General features: G+C 38.7%; 2 long non-coding RNA genes across 3 annotated transcripts; both read right to left on the bottom strand.

Moving 5' to 3' along the window:
• Nucleotides 1-9,009: 9,009 nt before the first annotated feature.
• On the bottom strand, nt 9,010-9,920 carry LOC134214041 (uncharacterized). Its single transcript, XR_009979622.1, has 2 exons — nt 9,373-9,920; nt 9,010-9,304 (listed from the first exon to the last, which is right to left on the bottom strand). It is a non-coding gene; the product is annotated as an uncharacterized LOC134214041 (long non-coding RNA).
• A 4,529-nt stretch (nt 9,921-14,449) lies between these two features.
• Nucleotides 14,450-15,933, bottom strand: LOC134214040 (uncharacterized). Of its 2 annotated transcripts, none has more exons than XR_009979619.1 (3): nt 15,825-15,933; nt 14,981-15,766; nt 14,450-14,917 (listed from the first exon to the last, which is right to left on the bottom strand). It is a non-coding gene; the product is annotated as an uncharacterized LOC134214040 (long non-coding RNA). The 2 variants fall into 2 exon arrangements; XR_009979621.1 differs by having other exon boundaries at nt 14,981-15,779; nt 15,825-15,895.
• Nucleotides 15,934-21,585: the final 5,652 nt, after the last annotated feature.

Below are 21,585 nucleotides of genomic sequence, written 5' to 3'. Positions count from 1 at the left end.
TTTAAGCGCCATTGTTCGCTCTCTGAAACGAGAATAAAAATATGTTAAATGTCCCTTCCCCCAATTTGTTTCCAATTGAGATAGGGGAACTGCTCCGATCTCAATCTCACTGTACATATATCCATCTCATCGCTAAACAAAGAAATACGGCACCAAATTCGTCGCTTCTTTTGACGTAAACTACGTCTAAGGGGAAGCCTCAGATACAGGGTGCAAAATGAAAATTTCCAAATTGAGGACCGTCACGAAATCATGTAAGATTTCAAACGGTAATAACGTCTTTATCTTTCGATGGATTTTCGACATTTGCTTATCAATCGATTCGGAAACTCTCCAGCAATTTGCCAATTCTATTGATACTATTGATTATCAACGTTAAACTATTGAAAATGTTATTTCTTTCCAAACCGGGTGAAAAATTCAATCCCGTTCATAAATCCCCAACACGGACATCAGATTGCAGTAACGTACGGGCCTTTTGATCCACTGCTTCGTTTTCCCTGTGTATAAAAAGCCCCGTGTTTCGCGTGCGCGCGTCATTTTCATTCTGCATGTCACGGAGAACGGACGATTTCGTTCGCACGGGAGGGCTCGTTGATTGAGATTTATGAGTGTTGATGCGGATGAAATTTTTCGTCAGGTGGTGGTGGCGGTCTGGCAACAGCAGTACATCTTTTCATCCGTGTTCCCAACAGCATCGTTGTGGAAATGAATCGGTTCTTTTCAGGACCACCATTATGTTTGGGAGGAAAATTAAGTTGAAATAATTTTTGACGTAAACTACGTCTAAGGGGAAGCCTCAAATACAGGGTGTTAAACGGAAATTTCCAAATTCGAGACCGTCGCGAAATTAGGATAGATTTCAAACACGAATAGCGTCTTTATCTTTCGATGCATTTTAATCACTTACTCTGCAGAAGTCGAATGATGGATTGAATCTTATGAATTTTTGCGTTACTGCTGCCGATTTATTGCAACAATCTCATGAATTTACTCTCAGTCAGTCAGCCCTGAAAAGGACAGATTTCAGATCATGCGGATTTCTAATCACCAACACAACAGCAACCATTCGATAGTCAGAATATCACAAGAGTATTTCACTCAAATGCAGATGCTGGCTCTATGGTTCTACCGCTACACTACAACAGATTGCCATCGTTGGATTCTCTGTCGCAACGATCCTGTTACGAGCGCTACCTACGCCATCGGTGGAAACGAAGAGCGTGCGTCAGAAGGAGAAGCTGCAAAAATGTATTTGCATGGATGGAATTAAACCTGAAACAAGTAGCAGTCTATCTACTAAAATAATAATCTTGAGGGGAAATTTCACTGGTGTTGATGCTATCCATGTGAATAAATTTTTGTAGCGTCCCTGACGCACGGTCGTGATTGCGCCACCAACGGAAACTATCAGCCATCACCAAGCGATAATATGAACTTTGATCAAAATTCGTCTCGCCTCAAATTATGGCTTAAGAGCTGCTTTCACTGATGACACTTCAGACGCAACCGTTGCAGAAATAAACACCACCATAGCCGCCATCGTAGAGACACGCAAGAAAATTCCATCTGAGTGCTGTTGATGCTGACGACGACGACCGCGCGACCCACACCATCGCCGGGAATAAAATTTCCGGTAGGAGCTCCGCCGATGCCGAAGGTGGTACCATGGTCTGGTCTCCGCGACATCTCGAACGAAATGGCTCGCGCGCGCGGAAGAGCTGCTTTCTTGTAATCAATAAAGTTGAACCTGTAGCCACGCCCCTTTGGTGAGTGTTTGACGGTTGCACAATATTTGCAGTCATACCGGACAACAAAGAGGCGGAACTAATGAGCCATCTTTATTGGTTATAAGAAAACTGCTATCCCCCGCGCGCGTGGCGCAATCAGCCTCATTGCAAATCAAGACAGGAGCACATACGGACGTGTTTTTTGCTCGCACATTTTTGACGTAAACTACGTCTAAGGCGAAGACTCATATACAGGGTGTAAAACCGAAATTTCCAAATTTGTTTTCTGTATGTACGTAGAATCACGAGCGCGCGTCAAACGGAGAAGCTGCAAAAATGTATTCGCATGGATGACTATCTACTAAAATTATAAGTCTTTCTCTGAATCGGGATCTCGTGATTCTACTACCGACGGAAAACAATCTGCCATCACCAAACAATTAAGTTTTTCTGCGATCAAAATTCATCTCGCCTCAAATTGTGACTTAAGAGCTACTTTCATTGATGGTAGCCAATCGTTAGTAGGGGAAATTACGGCTTTGGCAGGTTTTGTTCTATTATTGTCAGGGGGTTTTGTGTAACTAATTATGCTAAAATTTGGCCTAAACATTCTTTGCATATCAATGAATATTGTGGCCAAATTTTCATAAAATATGGTCAATAAAAACCCCCGCCGACAATAATAGAACAAAAGCTGCCAAAGCCGTCATTCCCCCTACTTCATACAAGAAAATTTAAACTGAGCGCTGCTAATGTTAATGACGACGACCGCGCGACCCACACCATCGCCGGGAATAAAATTTCCGGTAGGAGCTCCGCCGATGCCGAAGGTGGTACCACCGTCTGCTCTCCGCGACATCTCGAACGAAATGGCTCGCGCGCGCGGAAGAGCTGCTTTCTTGTAATCAATAAAGTTGAATCTGTAGCCACGCCCCTTTGGTAAGTGTTTGACGGTTACACAATATTTGCAGCCATACCGGACAACAAAGAGGCGGGACTAATGAGCCATCTTTATTAATTATAAGAAAACTGCTCTCCCGCGCGCGCGTGGCATATCAGCACCTATAAACTCATGGATGGATTGAATCATCGTATGTTTTCTGTATGTATGTAGAATCACGAGCGCGCATCGAACGGAGAAGCTGCAAAAATGTTTTCGCATGGATGTCTATCTACTAAAATTATAAGTCTTTCTCTGAATCGTGCTCTCGTGATTCTACTACCGACGGAAAACAATCTGCCATCAACAAGCAATTAAGTTAAAATTCATCTCGCCTCAAATTGTGACTTAAGAGCTACTTTCATTGATGGTAGCCAATCGTTAGTAGGGGAAATTACGGCTTTGGCAGGTTTTGTTCTATTATTGTCAGGGGGGTTTTCTGTAACTAATTATGCTCAAATTTGGCCTTAACATTCTTTGCATATCAAAGAATATTGTGGTCAAATTTCATAAAATATGGCCAACAAAAACCCCCTGACAATAGAACAAAACCTGCCAAAGCCGTCGTTCCCCCTACTTCATCAAGAAAATTTAATCTGAGCGCTGCTTATGTTAATGACGACGACCGCGCGACTCACACCATGCCGAAGGTGGGTCTGCTCTCCGCGACATCTCGAACGAAATGGCTCGCGCGCGCGGAAGAGCTGCTTTCTTGTAATCAATAAAGTTGAAAGTAGCCACGCCCCTTTGGTGAGTGTTTGACGGTTACACAATATTTGCAGCCATACCAGACAACAAAGAGGCGGAACCAATGAGCCATCTTTATTGATGATAAGAAAACTGCTCTCCCCCGCGCGCGTGGCACTTCATTAGAAATGTCGCGGGCGGCGGTCCCAGCATCGGTTCTTCTCAGGGCCTCCTATGGCCTCCTCCTATGCAAAGGAAGAGATGAGGCGAATATTGTTCAAAGAGCAAATTAAGCACTTGGCGACGCCATAATGTTGCCGTCCGTAGCAGAATCACGAGTGCGCCCCGGGAGGAGATGCTACAATTATGAATTCGTATGGATGGCATCAGTGGCAGCCAGGTGAAATTTTCTCAAGATCTTATTTGATTTTGTTGCAGCTTGTGATTGGGAAGGCGGATTATTAACAATCAATCGAAAGATGGAGATGGAGACAGTTCAATCGAAATGATGCCGTCAGTAGCGAAATCACGAGTGCGCTTTGACGCGTGGTCTTTGCAAAAACATGTGTGCGTCTTCAGTGATTTGACGGAAGTTATCCTCATTTCTAAAGTTTTAACGGTTAAATACAGTAAAAAGTGCAATTAAACTTGATAAATTGAAATTTAGAAATACCCAAGTTTAGTTAAGCTCATTTAGAATATTTTTCGAAAAATTCGAAAAAGAGCAATGAATTGAATTTAAACAAACAAAACTAAACTACTCATATTATACAAAACTCGGAAATTCAATAAATTTGTTTTAATTACATAAATATATTAGTTCCTTTTAAAATGTAAATTTCATAAGAAATCCAAAGAGTAATTTTGTAATACTCATGGATAATGGCACTAGATTCTTCATTTTACCAAACTGTTTCACGTAGTTTACGTCGGGCGGTCGTGTCTTGTACACAACCCTTATGATTTTTGTCAACATGCGTGCTCACTGCTGAAAAAAATCACAAAAATAATAAACAAACCAAATTCCTTTTTATTTCTCTGTTTTTGATGGGATTGAAACAGGAGCTATGAGATGAAGTGGCGAACCGTTCCCCTAGTTATTAATATATACTTACTTACTTGATGGGCTACAGCTCTTCGATGAACCTACGCCGAATGGAGTATCCTTCTCCACTGGACTCGATCCTGGGCCAATCGCTTCCAGTCGCCCTGAACATTGAGCGCCCTCAGGTCCTCTTCAACTGCAAAAAGCCATCGTGTACGCGGCCTTCCACGAAGCCTGCGGCCTCTTCCGGGTTCTCTACTGAATATTATCTTCGCTTGACGTTCTTCCGGCATACGAACAACGTGACCAGCCCACCGTAGTCTGCCGTGTTGTATAAGCTTAATAATATCCAGCCCTTTATACACCTGGTACAATTCGTGATTCATGCGACGCCGCCAGATACCGTTCTCCTGTTTACCGCCGAGTATTGTCCGCAGCACCTTACGCTCAAACACTCCGAGAGCTCTCCGATCAGCCTCCTTTAACGTCCATGTCTCATGGCCGTATAAAGCCACCGGAAGAATCAGAGTAGTATACAGCGCGAGTTTGATTCGCATTTATTCAACGAGAAATATTGTTTAAAGATCTGCCAGGCGATTAAGTCTGTATGAGCAACACAACTAAAATTCAAGCTGATTCAACCTAGAGATGAATTGATTCACACATATTTTGCAAGTTGGATTTTGAAAGCACTTAACAAGAAAAGCATGTGCGGATGGAACAAAACGGGGGAAGGTTGATTTGTAAATGCATGTGAAGACTGAGCACTACAATAGCATGAAATGAGCTCACCGGATAATAAAATGTTGCTCCACGCATCCAGTAGAAATCTTGCTGATCTCAATGTCCTATTCAATAGGATGTTCGAGTGGCTTAAACGGGAACATCATACTCCAGAAACAGTTGTCCATCTCGATATTTTCCGATACAATTGTTAAGATTGTTAAAAACCGACGCACGCAAATTAGGAGAGAAATTGGGTTGAACCGGTCAACTCTGAGAAGAACTTGTTTTACAGAATCATATGTTTTGTATCATTTGAAAAAAAAATTAAAATAAATAGACAGAAAAATTACTTTAACGCTAAGGCCTGAGATGATTGAATCTTCTACTACGAAACAAACTCTCCGGATATTAACTTACGACTCTGCCAAACAACACAATTTGGACGACACATCCTTGATAATGACCCGGCGAAACATTCGCGCACTCCGCGGAAGTAATCTATGCGACAAGATCTTAAAAGAAAAATTCCCGGTGGCGTAACACCAGTCAAATTAGAAAATTCGAGAGCAGAAAAATTGCTGTCATTAAATAAAACACCACCGGCCGCGTGCAAGGCTTACTTCGATCCGTTTTCCTCCATTCAACTCACTTAAATTGGAATAAAATTGAACTTTTGTCAAGTTTTGGAATTCCATGGAGTTCAAAAATCAACTTACCAAATAGGAACTAAAAATTAACAGTAACGGAGGAAAGAAGATGGACGCGTGGAAATAAATAATGAGTGATGAAGCTTGTAGTCGCAAGTGAAGCATAGACTGATCACTGGTCGACAAAAAAAAATTATTCGCAATACTCACATGTTGCATTTGTAGTTCTTGACCTCTTAAATCCACTGGTTACGAGCATTTTTTGTATGATTGAGAACATTCCGAGATTATTTGGTGACAAAGTTGGAAAGGGTACTCACTTTAACTGCGTTGAAGTCACTTAAATGCTTGCACGATTGTATGTTTATATAAATTAAAATACTAAGTTATTACGATTATCTAATTTATTATCTGAATGTTCTAATAAGTGTTTTCAGCAAAAAATTGGCCTCCAGGTAGTTAGGAATTTTGAAAACGCTTCTGTAGCATATCAGCATAACAGCATATGGATCCCAAGTAACACAGTTTGTTGAATAAGAGTAAAAAATACATCTTTCAAACATATTGGTCGTTTATGCTTTGTTATATAAACTTGTTTCATTACCTTTACACGACTGGAACAGCGCAAAAATTGTTGAAATTGTTGCAATATTGCGCATTCTCAATAGACGATAGAGTTGATAAAAAATGTCCGTTGCTTATATATTAATAGATGTTGAAATTAAGTTCAAAACACTAATTTAAGCCTATAACTATATATCTTTTGACTAAACAAGTGTCAAAAAATGATCATGAAAAACATCTTGAAAAACCATATAAACGTCAAAAAAGACATGTTAAAAGTTCCTCGCGGATGAAAATCGGATTCAGTTCTGTCTGATCAATTATTTACTTTACTCATTTAAAACGTGTTCAGATTTCAGATAATTTAGTAATTTGTAGAATGTGCATAAATATTCAATGACTAATATTCAACCGAATATTGACAGTCCAGAGCCGACTATGAATGTGTCTGGAAGTGAGCTGACAAGTAAAGAAAGGTGGACTTCACCAAAAAATATCGATTATTTTACACTCCGTTACACTTTCTTAGAACATGTTAATGTTTGGTATTCGGTGTTACTTGGGAGACGCAGGGTACATTTGTACGATGATTCATCTTGTGACTAAACTTGTTATGCAAATTTCATCACATCTATTTTATTTAATAAATGAACAAGTGGGCAAGCATTTGTACAGAACTTGCATTAAGGGAAACCTGGACCTAATTGCATGTTAGGAAGTTCATGTTCTTGGTTAACATTTCGAATACTATTAGAACCATAATTTCAAACAACAGGTTTCCCGGCGTGTTCTAAGCGATTTTCAAAATTCATTCAAATTTATCTTATCTGCCTAACTTTGTTTCCTGTAATTTGCTAGTTTGTTATGTTTCAAGAGATGCTATTTTTTTAGCAAGATCAGATGGAATACGGATGCTGTCATTTAGAATGTTCAGATTTCTTCTTGGCATAGAATTACAGCACAGACAAACAAACAGGGGTCCTCCATTCATTAGTCCTCGCATAGTATTAGCATTAGCATAGCATTAGCATAGCATTAGCATAGCATTAGCATAGCATTAGCATAGCATTAGCATAGCATTAGCATAGCATTAGCATAGCATTAGCATAGCATTAGCATAGCATTAGCATAGCATTAGCATAGCATTAGCATAGCATTAGCATAGCATTAGCATAGCATTAGCATAGCATTAGCATAGCATTAGCATAGCATTAGCATAGCATTAGCATAGCATTAGCATAGCATTAGCATAGCATTAGCATAGCATTAGCATAGCATTAGCATAGCATTAGCATAGCATTAGCATAGCATTAGCATAGCATTAGCATAGCATTAGCATAGCATTAGCATAGCATTAGCATAGCATTAGCATAGCATTAGCATAGCATTAGCATAGCATTAGCATAGCATTAGCATAGCATTAGTGTTCGAACCAACAGGATTGAACTGTACAGCGGGGAATCTCCCGACAGCGAAACAGTAAGCAGTTAACAAACACAATAACAAAGAGATGAGCCGACGTCAAACGTAGATAATGAGGAGATCATATATGAATTGCCATCGAGCGCTTTAAAACGTGTTATGAACGGTTACTTGTTAACAATATAAAACAGCACGATGAGGTTCACGACTTGGGGTCATTGGTTTGTATATAAATGGGGCAAATTAGCTCTTATTGGGAGAATGCTTCGGTTGTGCGCGCTCGCTAACCTCCAAACAACTTACCATTATCAAAGCAAGATGTACAATCAACATTGACCCTGTCACGATAATATCCATATGTAACATCTCTCCTTGCTAGGAGAGATCGACTATGATGGTGATATTTGAGGTTATGGCTTTCAGTCTTGTTATGCTCAAAAACGGGTTTTACGTTTTTATCCGACGTTTCGGTTACATATATTGTACCTTTATCAAGGAGTTAACTAAGTCCCGTTTTTTTGTTACATTGTCTTAGCATAGAACGTTTTGTCACAAGTTGTGACAAAACGTTCTATGCTAAGACAATGTAACAAAAAAAAAATAATAAAAAAAAAATGGGCATAAAAGTATCATCGTGTTAGCCTCATGATATACGAATGCAGAAATGGTAACTTGGCTTAGAAACCTCGCAGTTAATAACTGTGGAAGTGCTTAATGAACACTAAGCCGCGAGGCGGCAATGTCCCAGTAGGGGGATGTAATGCCAACGAAGTAGTAGTAGTATATGTAACCGAAACGTCGGATAAAAACGTAAAACCCGTTTTTGAGCATAAGAAGACTGAAAGCCATAACCTCAAACATCTCTCCTTGTTAACATCGAATCCATTTCTGGTTTAGGAATTTATTGGGCTGATATTTCTCGGATCCCTCGGATGGCTGGGTTTGATTCCCGGTGCCGGTCTAGCCAGTTTTCCGATTGGAAATAGTCTCGACTTCCTTGGGCATAAAAGTATCATCGTGTTAGCCTCATGATATGCGAATTCAGAAATGATAACTTGGCTTAGAAACCTCGCAGTTAATAACTGTGGAAGTGCTTTATGAACACTAAGCTGCGAGGCGGCAATGTCCCAGTGGGGGATGTAAGGCCAATGAAGAAGAAGAATTTCTCGGATCTTAAAGCATGACATCTTCTCAAGTTCAAGCAAATTTGAGTTATGATCTAAAATAAAATAAAACCATGTTTATCGATGATCACTCTCTCCCATAATGAAACCAAGGCCTTGGCGAAGTTTTATTTCTGTCATATGAAACAGTGTAATTATAGTGTGATGTGTACGAATAATGCGTTCCTGGTTTATGTTTGATTTCGGTTGGTTTTGGATCATCTATTCGAAAATGTCTATAATTACTGGATGACACAGGGTTTTCAAGCAGCGGTTCGGAATCCATGTGGCTCGGTAAGTTTAAGGGCATCAAACAGGAAGATTGGAGCGTTTCCAGTGACTTGTTAAGATAAATGTTGAATTTCTCGATTTCCATTATTCTGGGGGAGTAGAAATCATACAGGTTGACACATTTTTTGGAACAACAATCCTATTTGTATATATTTACCTTGCCTCCAGCGACTCTAACTTGGAGAGAATTAGCTCAACACCAAAGCCAAAGTTTTCCGTAGATCGCGTACTGGCAGCATCTAAACCTGGTAGGTTCCTGCAACACGCTATTGTTACAATTAATAGCAAAACTATCATTTTCGATCTGAAATACGGTAAAGTCAATCCACTACTGAATTAACTAATTGCTCAATGTACTTTTTCACTGATAACTAAGTTGTTCAGCTTGGAAATCCACATACGTTCGATATTTATAAACATCGTTGCATCGATCGCCGTAGTTTACACTGACCATTTGGCTTTCACGCAACGCTCACTGATAACAACACCAAGTTCGCTGGAATAGGCACAACTAATACATTGGTGAAAACGTTTTAAGTTTTTGGTTAAACGGTACTAATGAATTGAGCAACGCCTTCAATTTGATCGAAAGTTGAACGTCTGAACAACTCCATTCAACTCACTTAAATTGGAATAAAATTGAACTTTTGTCAAGTTTTTGAATTCCATGGAGTTTAAAAATCAACTTGCGAAATAGGAACTAAAAATTAATGGACGCGTGGATGTAAATAATAAGTGATAAAGCTTGTAGTCACAAGTAAAGCATAGACTGATCACGTGTTGCATTTGTAGTTCTCGGCCTCCTACATCAACTGGTTGGTGGCGTTTTTTGTTTGATTGGAACAATTTCGAGATAATTTGGTCACCAAGTTGGAAATGGTACATTGCTGTAACGGCGTTGAAGTCACTTGGATGTTTGCATGATTGCATGTTCATATAAGTTAAAATACTAAGTTATTACGATTATCTAAGTTATTACGATATCTGAATGTCCTGATGAGTGTTTTAAGGAAAAAATGGGCTTCTAGGGGAAACAATAGGTAGCATATAAGTGTAAATTCATATGGAGACGCATGGTACATTTGTACGATGATTCATTATGTTATGCAAATTTCATCACATCTATTTTATTTAATAAATCAACTAGTGTGCAAGCGTTTGTATAGAACTTGTATTAAGGGAAACCTGAACCTAATTGCATGTTGGGAAGTTCATATTCTTGGTTAACATGTTGAATACTGCGATCAAGAAATTATTAGAACCATGATTTCAAACAACAGGTTTCCCGGCGTCTTCTAAGCGATTTTCACAATTCATTCAAGTTTGTCTTATCCGCCTAATCTAGGTTCTTGTAGTTTGTTAGTTTGTAATGTTTCAAGAGATCCTCATTTTTCATCAGGATTAGGTGGAATACGGATGCTTTCATTTAGAATGAGGATAATTTAGTTTTTTCAAATTTAATATGAGTAAAGTTTACGGATACGGAATTCGGAACCCAGTTTGACCATGCAAGCCCCTCAAGCTCTTGCGTATTATATTCGTTTGATGCAGATGTTCTTCTCCTTCTTATTGGCATTACATCCCCACACTGGGACAGAGCCGCCTCGCAGCTTAGTGTTCATTAAGCACTTCCACAGATATTAACTGCGAGGTTTCTAAGCCAGGTTACCATTTTTGCATTCGTATATCATGAGGCTAACACGATGATACTTTTATGCCCAGGGAAGTAGAGACAATTTCTCCGAAAATTGTCTAGACCGGCACCGGGAATCGAACCCAGCCACCCTCAGCATGGTCTTGCTTTGTAGCCGTGCATCTTACCGTACGGCTAAGGAGGGCCCCTCGGATGCAGATGTTCTCGGTTCTTCAAATTGTTCCGGATTTCAGATCAATTAGTCTACCACGTCAACTCCAATTGGTATAAAACCAAAATTAACCCAGCAAGTTAATACAAGTCCCTAGAGCCCTTGCCTTCATATAAGTTTGATGCAGATGTTCTAGGTTCTCCAAATTGTCCTGGAATCAGATCAATTGATCAGTGTTGAGCTCTAGTAATAAGAAAAACAACAAAAAAGACATGATGAAATTTACACAAAAAGTTTAGTCACAAGTCGTACAAATGTACCATGCGTCTCCATAAATGATTTTATGCTTATATGCTGCAGAACTGCCCCTGGGAGGCCCATTTTTGCCTGAAAAACACTCATGGGGACATTCAGATATCTTAATAACTTAAATAATTGTAATACTTCAGCATTTCAACTTATACGAACATGCAATCATACAAACTGTGTGGCCCTAAATAGCCGGAACGAAGGTATGACAGCGACTCTCCGTGGTTTTGTGTGCACGCACTAGAAGCGGAAAAGTCATGGCTTGCTGCTCGCTGATTGACACACTGATGTGTGAATCTTTTAACACACGCTGAAGGCACTTTACTCAAACCCCACATTTCTCTTTTTTCCTAGTTAAAAACACAACAAAAATTTTCCAGCATATGATGCAATGTTTGTTTTTCACCTAGGTTATTTAAATGAAACGAAAGTGAACAATGTTTGCTATTGAGCAACCAAAATAAATTTGACTCAACATCATGGTTTTAATACCAGAACAATGATTCAGAGTGTGGGTTTCCAAACCGTGAGTCGCGAAAGATAAAACATGATTCATACTTTCGTTCAAATCCATTGCAAATCTAATTCAAATCCAATCCAAAACCAATCCAAATCAAATCCAATCCAAATCCTAATCTAAATCCAATCCAATTCTAATGCAAATCCAATCCAATTTTAATGCAAATCCAATCCAATTCTAATGCAAATCCAAACCAAAATCCGATCCAATGCAAATCCAATTCAAATCCATTCCAAATCCGTACATTTAATCCAATTTTTAGTTTCGCAGTACACTGGCATCAAGTAGTACTGCTAGCCAATAACTCCAAAAAATCTTACGCATAATAAATTTGAACTTCCGAATAGCTTTGTAAAAACCGGCAACCATATTAAATTTTCAATTTCCAAGATATCTGCTCCTTCAGGTAATCCCGCTATGGCTACTAAGTCAGTACATTCCAAGATAAATTTCTAGATAATATATTTGACTTTCCGAACCGTACAGGATTGAATATTTCTCCATTTCTCTCAGACGTCGTTATATCATAGCTCAAGTGGCTTCATGAAATCTTAATATGTTTTAATCAAAATCAATGCGCGCTGGACTTTGAAATTTTCTGATCGTAAACCATTTTCCGTTAGTTTTCCATACGCACCTTGTAGTTCCACAAACTACAAAACATTATTTTCGGTCACCTTTCAGACACGCCTTATAGTTTTCCAAACCACAAACCATTTCCACCGATCTTACATTTTCCAGACGGGCATTGTAATTTTGCAAACCACAAACCAATTTCTTACTGTCTGCCACGGCGAGGCTTTGATGTTCTTCAAACCACAAACTATTTTTCCAGCGGTCTTTCAGATGCGCCACCACAAACCATTTTCCGACGGTCTTCGAGACGCGTCTTGTGATTTAGCAAACCACAAACCATTTTCCGACGGTCTTCGAGACGCGTCTTGTGATTTAGCAAACCACAAACCATTTTCCGACGGTCTTCGAGATGCGTCTTGTGATTTAGCAAACCACAAACCAAAGACTAATTAAGAGGTCACTGTAGAGCTCTTTCGAGGGACCACTTCTAGTACTGCATTTGGTCCCTCGGTACCCAAGTTTGACATTTCAGAGATTCCCCCATTTTTGATCTACCTTGCGATGAATTTGCATCAGTGGTAGTCTATGGCAACGACGACTAATTGTTTGAATCAAAATAGTTTGTTTGTTTTGCTTGTAGAAAATTTAGTAAAATATTCTGTAATATTAAATGAGTTTACTATACAATTCCGTCGGAACAATATTACAATTATTATACAGGAAAGAGTTAATGTTTATTTCTCATGGAAAATAATGCTTGATCTGTGGTTTTTATCAAATATTTGCATGATATATTATAATTACAGTACTTTGAAACAAAATAGCCCATCGTATTATATTTAAAAGAGGAATGGCAAAGTTTGTCTTAGTAATAACTCCAATTACAAGACTCAGTCTTTAAAAAAATACCATTGATTAGAAAAGTCTGATATCTGTACAGAGAAAAAGCGGTCTTTCATGTTCAAGCTATACCAACCCAATGACTTTAAGCTAGTCAATCTACAATATAACTATTGTTGTTAAAGCTTTCTGAGGTTATATACATGTCGACAATATGTGGAAACATTTGAAAGGTTTCCCCAACACATTTAATTACAACTGGAAACGGAACATTCAGACTTCAACGACTTTCATAATCTTTCCAAAGTCACACAGGTGATCTAATTTGGATGAGCGATATCTATCCGGTGATAAAATAAACCTTTTGTGGATCGACCTAGACATTTGTGAAATATGTTACAGATAAAGAGTAGGACCGAATCGTTCTTTTCTTCTTGGAATAACCCCGCTGAATCTTCACTATGAATGATTAATTGTCGATTTGTCAACAACCGGGCAGAACATACTCCTTATAGAATAAGCTTGCAGCGAGCACTCAATCCAAAATGCTTGTATTTCCATCGTCTGATATTATTTATATGATTACTGATTTTTAAATTTTCCATACAAAATTCAGAGCAAAACAATTGATTTTACGGTTCTTCAATGGGATGATTTCTACGAATGAAACAATAGAAAACAGTGTGTTTTAAATGTTTTTCCTTACTTTTTTTATTGTTTTCCAATAGAAGTACAATCGGATTAAGAATAAATTTCTCTCTGTTATTACAATAGAAATCCAGTACAATCTAATATTTTACAATTTATTTTAATAACATCTTTACAAAACATCATTACATTTTATAATATATGAATTCATATTATAAAATGTAATGATATTTTGTAATGGTATAAATAATTTTTTGCATCTCACAGGAAATGTGGATTTTTTCCTATAATAAAATATATCATAGAACAAAAAATCATACTGTAAAATTAATTTGAATTTAATTCAAATTTAATCTTCTTCACTTTTGGTTTAATTTTGATTTATTCCTATTAATTTTACAATCAAGTGTTGGAAATGGATGAGATAGTACTAACTCGTCTATTGAAATGTTAAATTTAATTTCAATTTAATTTTATTTTTTTCTAAGTTAAGTTTTAATTTAATTTAATTAATCTATCTTAACGGTGCCTTCCTTTCTTTGACGTAGATTTGTGCACACTCGGGGTGTCGTTGAAAGTTAGATACTGCTAGATACACATAATCACTTAATGTCTGAACTATTTCATTCGAGAAAAAGGCTTTATCTACAGCTGGTACGTATTGAAAAATTTAAGAACACTGTTTTCGAATGGCTTCCAAAGTCAGCTGAAAAGTTATGCACGTTGACTGTGAACTGCTGAAACTGTCTAACGCATCCATTTAACTTTGGCACGAATACAATGAACGATGCACGGTTAATGGTCGGCGTCACATAGCACGAGAAGTTAGCATCCAGCGGAAGGTTGGCAAAGACCTTGTAGCTCAACATAACACGCATCAAACCGTAGTGGTTTGCCATTTCGTCTGCCTTTGAAGTCACTTTCGATCGTATCTTGAAGCTCTTTCAGAGCTGACATGCAGTTACTCTGGTTTTCATCTAGCTTTTTATCTCTTTTTATGAACGCTGAAAGAACAAAAACTTTATATAGTAAACAAAAAATAATAACGGAAGTAGTACCTCACTTACCCGTCTACTTGGATAGAATCGAACAAGCCGGATGTTCCGCACTACTTGTTGCCGCAACGCCATCCGTCGAGTAACGATTGACGAAGGTGATGCGATTCACTGACTTGTCTTTTCTCGGTTAACAGCAGCAATTACTGTTGTCAGAATTAGACTGACTCTTATCCAATGCATTTGAACCGTCCTTCGCAAAGGATGAATTCAAATAGTGCGACGGAGAAGATGACGACTGGTGTCCCCATCAGCCGGGATTCAGTGAAGCCAAGAAGGATGTCATTTTGGATGAAGCCCCAGAAAATCGAGATCGGGAACTGGATGATGGCGTCACATGGGGTGTTTCTGCCAGAAGACGATCCTTGCGTTTTCCCATTATAAATCAGGTATGCATGACCGACGATGTTGTTGAAGAACCGGACGGGGTTCAATCCACTAGCGACTGACTGCAGTCCACTTTCGAAAGCAGTGCTTTTGGCAGCATTTGAACTATGTGTTGTTTGGGGTTTTTGCTTTGGTGGAACCATGCGCTTAAGTATAAGGATGTCGGACACCTTCAGCTGTCTGGAACTGTGAAAGCTTGTATCGTTATGGGATGCACACTCAGTTGTGGTCAGCAAAGGCAGATGAGACCGAAACCGGTGACATCTGAATACCCGGCTCCGCATGGTGAGCGATCCGGGAACCGGGCGTATCCGGGAAATGGTGTGCCTGATTGCTCCATCGGTAAATCGTTCACATCAACAATGTTTCGAACAGCAATACCCAAATTATGAATTGCTTCAGCAAGATAAGCTGTAATATTGAGCTAAAAAAAGATTACAGAGAATATTTCGAATTTCATGCAACATACCTGTAATATCACCAGGTACCGTGTGTCGAGTAGGAAGAGGCCAAGAGGTTGCCGACCACGGTGTACGTTTTACTTTAAAGAGCACAAACGGGAAGATTTTCTGCTTTTTAATTTTAGCAGTAACCATAAAATAAAAACACAAAAATTCACACAAATACGATTCGAAGTGATACGTCATAGGTTGACGATTACACGCTCAAATGGAACTAGTTATCTTTCGAGTAAAAATGATAAATCAAATTTAAAAACTTTTTTTTTAAATTTGTAAAATATTATTATTAATATTAACTAATATTAACTATAGTAACATTTTAGGATTTATAATACTATGATGATACTGAAAATTAAAAAAAAGTCAACAATTAAAGTTATTGTTATTTTATGGTTTTCAACTATTGCTTCGATATAATATATATTTTAAAAATCATATAATTTTTAACATCAAACATGTTTTTCTTATCAACAAAATAGAATAATTTCAAATTTTGATCAAACTTTTTATTAACATTGGCGGACAATAAAAATATTATAGAATGCATTGGTAACATTAGGGTTTATTGTGGTTTTAAGGTATATACAATATATGTGTTTTTCCACCGGTAACAATCTACAATAAATGTACAGTAGATTGTTTTGTTTCCCATACAATCTACAGTATTCTATTGGTTCAAACCATACAAAGTACTGTAAATTTTTATCCGGGTGGCAGGATCGCTAAAATGTGTGGCTCTAAAAAGCCGGAACGAAGTTATGACAGCGACTCTCCGTGGATTCGTGTGCACGCCGTGGAGGTCTGACTAGAAGAGGAAAAGTCATGGCTTGCTGTTTGCCGATTGACACACTGATGTGTGAATCTATTAACCAGCCCTGTCGTCGTAAAATATGAGCTACTTAGTCGCCTATTTTTAAGGGGGCGCTGATACAATGAGGCGGTTAATAGGGCGCATATTCGAAAATTACGGATGTCCGTGGGATTGGGGATTGAAAGTTCGATTAGTGGAACTGCAAATCTTTCAACTTCATCGGCAGCACACGGATGCTCGCGGATGTGTTGGAAGGAATCAATGGTGTGAAAGTTTAGAGGTATAATCATACCATCTACTAGAGATGGCTCGACGAAGAGTGTAGACAGATTCGGGAGAAGAAGGACGCATCGGAGGCGGTCGCGCTGTAGCAAAAATCCAGGAAGAACGTAGAACGCTATAGGCGGAAACGGAGACAATAGACCCATCTCTTCTAAGAGAAGAAGGTCGCCTGGAAGAAGTCAAATGCGAGGAGATGGTGCTGTTTCTAAAAACACACCAGTTCTTTCAGAAGCTCACCATATCCCGCAAAGGCTCTATGATGCGGCGAGTTGTGCAGGAATAAGTATGAGAGCATCTTGGCGTATGAAAGGTGGAAGCAACACCTCCAGGAAAATTTAAATGGCGCTGAGATCACAAGCAGTGAGGGTCAATGCAGCGGAAGAGACGACTACATCAGTTAAGTGGACGATGGAAACCTACCAGCCCACACCTAAAGCACAATACAGCAGCTGGTAAGGATAATATCGGAACTGAACTCATCAAGATGAAAGCTGTCCACTTATTTGCAGAGACTAATAGTCTGAATCTAGAATTAAGAACAGTTTCCCTAAGAGTAGAAGGAAGGGGTTAGAACTATCAAGCAATCATGATCTTAAATGCTGCCTATGAAGTGATATCCCAAATCATCTTTCGGCATCTGACACCAATAGTGAATGAGTTCGTAAGAAGTTATCAAGCCGGCTCTTCGAAAATATTGTTAATAATTATAACCATTTAAATCACTAACATTAAACGTATTTTCTATTTGCTGTTTTAAAATAAAACTGCGCTTGAACACGCGTGCTTAGGGCCAAGAGTGGCGGTGTGCAAAAGAACGGTGTGTAGCGGCAAAAAATGAACCACGAGCTCGCCTAACTTAACGGCGCACCCAGTATCCAGAAGATAGCAAAAGCTGAAAGAATACGATGGACAGGGGTTGTTGCAAGAATGCCGGACAGCAACCTTGCAAAGATGGCGAAGCCCGAGCAGGAACGAAGACCTCAATAACAGAAATTGGTATGATTTAGCCTTGCATAAGAGGTAAAATACCAAAAAATAATACCAAAAACTTATATGCAGAATACTTGAGGCATAACATGCTTAGGTATTTCAATACCAAACGAATAATAATTGGTTATGCATTTGGTATTGAAATTCAATTTAATAGCTGAGTATGTTATGACTCAAGTATTGTGCATATTAGTTTTTGGTATTATTCATAACAGAGTATGGTATCAATAACAGATTTAGTTATTATCTAGCCAATTTCTCCTGCTCGGGAGACCTTCAATACGATAGGCGGATTGTCGCCCGTCGATCGGGCTTACGTGCCCGACTTACCACCATCGTCCGATTTGTGCGGTGTGAACAATGAATGGTTCTCCCAACAACTGATGTAATCTGTGGTTCTTTTTCCTTTTACACATACAGTGTTCATTTTGCAACCCACGGGCTTAAAGTATGCTTATAGTACTGCCAGCCAGTGGGGGTTAGAATGGGCAATCACGCAGAAAGGCACCATAACCTCTAGGTGAATAATTCTGGGTTTTCATCATCATTATCGGAATCTGGGAAACTGAATAGCTACCGGAGGAGTGGAAGGAACGGGTCATTGCGTCGAAGACAAAGTACATGCAAGTGGGGGGAACTGAGCGTGACGAGGTGGTCGATGAATTCGTCTACCTTGGATCCTTGCTAACGGCTGATAATAAAGTTAGTCGTTAAATGCGAAGGCGCATCATCTGTGGGCCTAGTACGGGCTCCAGAAGAAACTGCACTTCTCTACGGACATGGAACTTGGACCATGCATGCTTGAGGAGGACTTGCAAGCACTCGGAGTATTTGAGAGACGGGTGCTTTGGACCATCTTTGGAGGTATGCAAGAGCACGATGTGTGGAGGCAATGGATGAACCACGAACTCGTCCAGCTCTACGGCAAACGATGGGTATCATCGGCATGGCATGTTTCAATAATACCGGATAGCAACCCTGCAAATATGATGTTCGCTTTCTATACTGCTGATACAAGAAGGCGCAGCGAGCGAGGTAGAATACATTCGAGGATGGAGAGATTTGGCTTCAAAACGTGACTGTTGCGTCAAATTGTTGATTCAGTGTTATCTGTTTAGAGTTAAAGCTAAATACAAGAATGAATATCCCGCAGAACAATCTTCAAATTCAATTTTAACCTTGGAATTGCTTTGAACATTATCCTATGAACGGTTATTAATTACGAAAAAAAAAATAGTTTTACAAAATATTTTGAGTTTTTAGTGGAATGTCTTTATTTGTCATAAGATGAGTTCATCTTCTTCTTCATTGGCATTACACGGGACATTGCTGCCTTGCAGCTTGGTGTTCATTAAGCATTTTAACAGTTATTAACTGCGAAAGCCAAGCTACCATTTTTGCACCATTTTTGATGATACACGATGATACTTTTATTCCCAGGGAAGTCGAGACAATTTCCAACCCGAAAACTTCCTAGACCGGACCGGGAATACGAACCCAGCCACCCTCAGAATGAAGAAAATTTGAAAATAAGCTTTCAATATTTTTGCTGCCCACTGCATTGATAAGGTTTCAAAAACTTTCAAATGAAGTGTATACACAGGACTCGTTTTTACACGTTTTTTTAGCTCGTAATTTTGATCGTGTGACTTTAATTTGCCACCAAACTCTTTGCAACATGTTTTTAAAAAAGTCCTAAATAATTTAAAAAAATCACATGGTAATTAACATGCGTTAAACATTTAGGATGAGTGCAAAATTGAAAAAATGTAACTCGTGTAAAAACAGAATCCAGTGTAATTTATATTTAATACGTCTATTATTGACAATGGCGACTCTACCACAGGCGCTGTCAAGACAATCATTCTATAGATAACATAAGGATCTCTTCTAATGGAGTGTCCTAAAAACGTTTAAGTTATAAAGGTAGTGTGTACATTATGAACTGTTAGAAAGTTGAATAATTCATCATCCTTACCCATTAAAGAGCGGGCATTTCTGTCAAACACCATTAAAAAACAGATTAATCCGCCTAGCGGCGATGATGCCTTTGTCGTGCATCGTAAAATGTAATGAAAAAATCATCAGTTTTTATCCAAATAAGCTAAAATTTTCAGAGGGCACGGAAAATATGAGACAGAATCGATTGATCATGGTGAAGCAAAATCAATTTTAGAAACACTTCATACAGATATAGAAGAAGATAGATTTTTGGTATAGATTAACTTGAACCTGTTACTAATACAGCTATTACCTGTACATCGACCCTATTGATTTTAAAATACGTTTCTTTATTTTGGTTAAATCCGCCCCCGAACACACGCTACGCAGCTATCGCCTTGATTCTATCACTGGATCATTGCATTCTAGGTTAAAATAACGCGTCGGTACCATCGCGATAAATAGTCGCAGTCGTCCAGCGATAGTGACAGTGCGTTGTGTTTGGGGAAATTATAAGCACGTCAGGTAATCACTGATGATTGTAATTAACCAAATGGTTGATTAGAAAAAAGAAAAAGTAGAATCACGGAAAAATTTCCACAGCGAGATAAGGTATGCAATTCTTTAAATAATTTTAAAGATTTCAAAATGATCTTAAGCGTGCAAACTCAAGTCCTACTGCCCGAAGTTTTCGTGCGGTTCGTGTGACCGTTACTCTCGGCAGCCGATAAATCGAATGAAAAACAGTTCAAGTTATTCGTCGCTGGGGCTTTTTGTTTACCCAGTCAGTTATCGAAATCTATTTGTGCCGTGCGGTTCGCGTTGTTGTATTTCGTGATAGTTTTGAAGAAAAAACAAAAACAACAGTTTCATCAGCAGAATATTGACGTTTTTTTTATTGTACAGTAGTTTTTTATGTAATTTAACACGCAAGTGACGGTCGTTTCGGTCGTGTGGTGGGCTTTTTTTTAGTGAATTGGGGCTTTTTGAGTTTTGAAGTGCACTTCGTTTTGCTGCGGAGTAAATGAATGCGAATATATGGATTTCGCAGAGTGGAAGTGATATATTATGTGTATGAAAAAAAATGGGGAATTTGTTTTGCAAAATTGAAATATGTATCTGCAGTTATGAGACGTCGCAACTCATTAAAATTAGTGCACATGATAGTGAATCCATGCGTGTACTACTATTGACTATTTGAATTGTCGCGACTCGCGTTGCAGCGCGAGTGCTCAATTCGGCGTCTGGTTTGGCCCGATAATATGATCAGTAACGTCGGTTTTAAAGTAAAGTGTTTTTTTTTTGCAATTCCTGATCATAATTTGATTTACAGTTCGTCTTTGAGTGATAAAACGGCCTACTTTCCCATACTAACGAAATGGGCGCTTTAATGAACATTATGCAACTCAAATGGGTTGCATAATATTCATTATAACACTTATTTGGATGCTATAGCGAACATCAGAACAGTAGTTACATGACTACATTTTGCTGAATGAGCTTAGGTAAGTGTTCAAATAGTGTATTCTCAGCGTCGCGTAATAAATTAAATAGTTTGATGGACATGACATCAAAAATTTCCAAAAGCAAGTACATTTATCGCTTCACGGTTTATCAAATTTTGCAATGTGGCACGGCAACATAGAATCTCTGCAGCAACATAATTTATTGGCAAGAATGTTCATGTGGAGTAAATTCTGGAAGGAATTAGACAAGTACAAGTATAATTTTGGTACAGATTTGTC

The sequence above is a fragment of the Armigeres subalbatus genome, chromosome 2 (assembly GCF_024139115.2).
Source record: "Armigeres subalbatus isolate Guangzhou_Male chromosome 2, GZ_Asu_2, whole genome shotgun sequence".
In the NCBI taxonomy this organism is placed as follows: Eukaryota; Metazoa; Arthropoda; class Insecta; order Diptera; family Culicidae; genus Armigeres; species Armigeres subalbatus.
Note: the sequence above shows the minus strand (reverse complement) of the source record. Positions and strands in the feature narration are given on the sequence as shown.